The 5,285-nt window shown below is 39.6% G+C and overlaps 1 non-coding gene across 1 annotated transcript; it reads right to left on the reverse strand.

Annotated features, from left to right (window-relative positions):
* Positions 1 to 1,938: 1,938 nt before the first annotated feature.
* LOC116871616 lies at positions 1,939 to 2,042 on the reverse strand. The gene has a single exon (XR_004383451.1). It is a non-coding gene; the product is annotated as a U6 spliceosomal RNA (small nuclear RNA).
* Positions 2,043 to 5,285: the final 3,243 nt, after the last annotated feature.

A 5,285-nucleotide genomic window follows, 5' to 3' on the forward strand; every position in this document is an offset into this window, starting at 1 on the left:
TGATCTAGCATGCTCACACTCACAATGTCTGACTATTGTAGGATGTTCACACCATGCCTCAGTCTCCTCCACTTGATCTTTCCTACTTCAGCAGACTAGTTTGGGCTCAGGTCCCTGGTAGTTTCAGAGAGAGAGAGAACCCTAATGTGAAGCACTTTCAATCTTATTTATATCATGCTTACCAATGTGCTGGTGGTCAAAGCAAGCCAAAGGCCAAATTCAGAGTGAAGGCAGGTAGGGGAGGAAATATGTCCTGCCACTTGATGAAAGAGGTATGCATGCAAGAACTGGAGGAGTTGCAGCCATTTTCAGAATCTTCCACACTTTAAGAATTTGCTTTCCAGTGTCAAATAGGATCCTGCCACTCTCTAGATTATAAATTGCCCTTGGCATCTTTGATTTTCAGAATAAACTCCAGAATTCTCATTATAACATAGTCTGGCCTCTGCCTACCTCTCATCAGCAGTGCCCATTCATAATACCCTGGGCTCCATCATGCAGAAATATTCTATCTTCATCCCTCCTGTACCTGTGCCCAGCTTAAGACAATGGTATGAGATCTTTATCCTCCTCCCTGCGTGTTTTTGGTTTGATTCATATTGGAACCTGATTCACTATGTCCTTGCTTATTCCTACCCAAAAAATAAGCGGTTCTTTTTTCTTGGAAACATGCTAGTAGCCACTGGGCTTCTCATTTGTGTGGTAATCCTTAAGCAAAAGGTCACTGTTCTCTTGTACCTGCAACTCATGGGAGAAGAAGCCCCTCCCTTTTTCCCTTATCTTTTGTGGTCTATCCACCAAGATGATTCCTTTCCCTGAAGAGGAAGCCAACCTGTGATTGGGCAGAAGTCACAGGTGAGATGGGAGGTAAAAGACTCTATCATGTCCTCCAATTAGCAGCTTCACCTTTGCAAAGGTTTGGGCCCATGTTGGCTATAGAAGAGAAGATAATCCTACTCTCTCTTAGGTAATTGATTCTCATTTCTATTAGGTAGACTCTGGACAGAACAAGAGTGATGTCCTACAACCTGTGTATCTGTGTCTGGAATGTTTTTCTTCTCCTTTTCATTGATCTGTCCTTTCAACTGATATTCACTGAATGCCTGCTGAATGCCATTGTGCTAGATGCTGAAGATATAATGATATATTAGGTCAACCCAGTCCCTGTTCTGATGGTGTTTGTAAGTTGAAGTGATTCTCTTGTAAAGTCTTTCTCCATTTCATTCCCACCCCATCCCTACTTCTTATAGCCAAGTGTATATTTTAATCTTTGGTGTTACTACAATTTTAGCCCATTTGTCATTTCCCAGGGGAAGTATACACACACACACACACACACACACACACACACACACACACAGGTTTACTTCCCTAAGCCACACCTATCAGGAGAAGGATGATAATGATAAAGAAAAGGCACTTCTGAATCAAGGCTCATGCACAGAAGAATTATTATGACTCCAATCCCTTAACTTTATTTCACCCCCCTCAGGATCCCTGACAGTTTACATATTCTTTTGGGTGAAGGGTAAAGGGCTTTCTTGGTAGTTCATGGACTGATTTCTATTGTCTTTTTTGTGGCTTTAACCAGAGCTGCTGACTGTCTTGGATTTAGCTTTCTGAGACCACAGGACCTGGATTCTAACACTCACTGCAACTCTGTAACTCTGTTTGGGGTGGGAAGCAGACACTTCTCTGGGGTTAAAGCTGTCTATTTAGCCACCCAGTGTAGCCATGCTACACATTCAGTTTCCTTATGGAATATTTTTTAAGAGTTTTGGAAAAAGTTAACTTAGATCTAATTCAGAGAACATTTTAATGGATCCATCTTTGTTTTGCACTTTAAAATTATTATTATTATTATTATTATTTAGTACATGCTTGCTACATGCCAAACAAATTTCCTCTTTTTTTCTGTATGGATTTTATTTTTCGATTGAAAATATAGAATGCTTCTCAAATTTGTGTGTGATCCTTGCACAGGGACCATGCTAATCTTCTCTGTATTGTTCCAATTTTGGTACAGGTACAACTGAGTGAGCAATAAACATATTTCCTCTTTAATACTTAGTGGTCCTAACAAATCTACCCATTTTATGGATGAGGGATCAATGGTCCAGAAAAGAGATTTGCTCAAAGACAAATAGTCATCTTCCTGTCCCTCAGTCTTATTCCTAGGATCTCAGGCTGGATTTTCAGCTTGAGCATTCATCAAGTTCTAGAGCAACTTGCTAGTGACCTTTGGGGCTGTCTGACGAGCCTTGCTGGCAAATAAATTAGGTCTTACCTCTTCCTCAACATAGTTCAACATTCCACTGTACTGTCTTCATTTGTTGAGGTGCCTTTGATTGGCTGAACTGTGAGGAAGCACTCTATCCTTTTCATCTCTGGAGTCTTGGAGCCCATCTTATTATAATCTACCAGATTATAATGAATTAAACTGTTGGAAAATTTTGAGGGTGAGGCATTCTCTGGCTCTTTACTCTCGTCTATGAAAGCAATCTGATCAAAGTCCCTAAGGAAGTGTACCTGAGTAGACCTGTGAGTATCATTGGATTAATAATCATCCTCCTAGCTCCCAAGCCTCTAACTTTACAGTGGAACCACCTTGCCTGCTAATGCATCAGAAATAGAAGATAAATAATAATGGTTGCTATTTATGATATGGTGATTGTGTGTCCAATGCAACTGCAAACTAATTACATGTATTATCTCATTTAGTCTTAACACCTCTTAAGAAGGCATTGCTTTTTTCTCATTTTATAAATGAGGGCACTAAAGCACAGGAAAACTAAGTAACCTGCTAATGTTACACTTCAAATAACAGAGCTAGGCTTCAAATCAAGGCACTATGACTCCAGTATTTGAATCTATAAAAGAGAGATGACAAAACAATCTCTTCATGACATTTCAGAAAATGTCTTGAAAACCACATGAGGCTTTGCTTTGTTTTAGCATTAACAAGACAGGGCAGTAGGACTGGGGCCGACCCAGTAGTAAGTCAGGAGTTCCAGATTCTCATCCTGACTCTGACAACTTGTATAGGCTTTTTTGCACTGTAATGTCTTCATTTGTAGAATGATAGATGGAGCCAGCTGGTTATGACAAAGATGTCACGGACTTTGCAGTCAGACAAAGTCTAAAGTTGATTTCACCACATAATAACTGTGCATGCTAGGGCAGGTGTCTTAATCATTCTGAATTTTTTTTTCATATGTGGTTTGGGATTAAAGCCTTAAAATAAAAGCTGTTGCAGCAGATAAATGTGTTATATAAAGAGAGAAACTCAGGTCAGGCTTGTGGCAGATGCCCAGATTAATGCTCCATGACATGGTCAGGTTCTTCATTAGGTGAGTCTGGAAACAAGATGTGGTTCCCGGAGCTCCTGTCTCTCTTTTGCACCTTTCTTTTTTCTTTCTTTCTTTCTTTCTTTTTTTTCTTTTTTTAAGATTTTATTTATTTGTTTGACAGACAGAGATCACAAATAGGCAGAGAGGCAGGTGGGGGTGGGGAAGCAGACCCCCCACTGAACAGAGAGCCAGATGTGGGGCTTGATCCCAGGACCTGAGCCAAAGGCAGAGGCTTAACCACTGAGCCACCCAGGTGCCCCTAGCATCTTTATTTTCATTGGCACTCAAGGCCAAGCAACCCTCCTGATCTGTAGCTGTGGGATGTGTGGCTTGAATGTTTATGACGCTTGTCTCTCTGGCAGCCATAACATGCCAGGATTCTCCTCATGGTTCCTTGTTTTAACAGCTCACTTTTCTTGGCACATGATCTTTGACTGCTCTAGTTATAAGATTTCTGTGATCTCTCAATATCCTGTTTCTGAAGTCCTTGAGGGAGTCCAAGCAGCCCTATACCCTTTCACCCTTTTCCTGCTGGGGTTCTTTACAAAGAATGTTATAAATAAATGTTATACATAAGGCAAAAAAAAAATCAGAAGGAAAATGTTTTGTTAATAGCCAAGAATTTAGCACACACTAATACATGGATATCTGATAATCTTGAATTAGAGTTGATAAATAAAAGAGGAAGTGAGGTGTCTTATCTCTCCTAAATTTAAGTATTGGGACTCATGGGTGAAAGCATACCTGTAGGGGAGGGAGCATGTAAATGGGCAGCAAGTTCCCTGAATGTATTCACCCAAACAAGGACATGGGGTGGGAAAAAGGAGACTAAAAAGGAAGACAGTCTGCCCTGGATCTGAGGCTCTGCCTCAGAGATTTTTGCCACAGAAGACATAATGAAAATAAGATGGGCAATGTGGGTTCCTGCCTTATAAGTTACAGTGGCCTTGTTCTCCAGTAACTGTGGCCCAATGAATACCATGGGCTCTGATCAGTCAGCTCCACAAAATAGGCCTGGCATGAGAAACAATTTCAACATTTGAAGAAAAAGTTCTAAAAGTATTCTCCCTCACAACTTATTAATCAGAAAGGACTATAATGTATTTCCTTTTCAAACAGCCAGATGATTCACTTTAAAAAATTCATGTTAAATTCCTAGATTAACAAGGTGGATAGAATCATTGAGGACATCTAGTCTACCAACCAATCTTTTTGAAAGCTCTAGAAAGAAGTGACTTTCTAAAGAAGATTTCCAGGGTTCTATATTCCTTAACCAGTATTCTCCCCCTATACTATAGTATACACTTAATCTTGAAATGTTATATTGTTTCTTTACTCTCTTGTCTTCTTATGGCTCCTCATTCTTGTTTTTTGAAAAATTTATTTCCAATACTAATGTATATCTTCCCTATGTCCAGAAAGGTTTTACTCGGGTACATAGACTAGTAAGACAGCAATTCCAACTATACACCCATTAGAACTAAGTCAATCAGAGAAAGACAATTATCACATGATCTCTCTGAAATGAAGAATTTGAAAGACAGGGTGGGGGCTTGGGGTTAGGGAAGGAAAAAATGAAACAAGATGGGATTGGGAGGGAGACAAACCATAAGAGACTCTCAATCTCACAAAACAAACTGAGGGTTGCTAGGAGGTGTGGGGGTAGGGATAGGGTGGCTGAATTATGGAGAGTGCTGTGAAATGTGTAAGCCTAATGATTCACAGACCTGTACCCCTGGGGCAAATAATACATTATATGTTAATAAAAATAATTAAAAAAAAGAAGTACATATCTCCATCAAAATAATTATATGCAAATATTCACATTACCTTTATTCATAATACTCTCAAGCTAGAAACAGGTCATAAACCCATCAACAGAAACATAGATGAAACAAAAATTGTGATATATTTATACAATGGAATACTACACAG

This window comes from Lontra canadensis, unplaced genomic scaffold (assembly GCF_010015895.1).
Source record: "Lontra canadensis isolate GAN:19392208 unplaced genomic scaffold, GSC_riverotter_1.0 scaffold1, whole genome shotgun sequence".
Lineage (NCBI taxonomy): Eukaryota > Metazoa > Chordata > Mammalia > Carnivora > Mustelidae > Lontra > Lontra canadensis.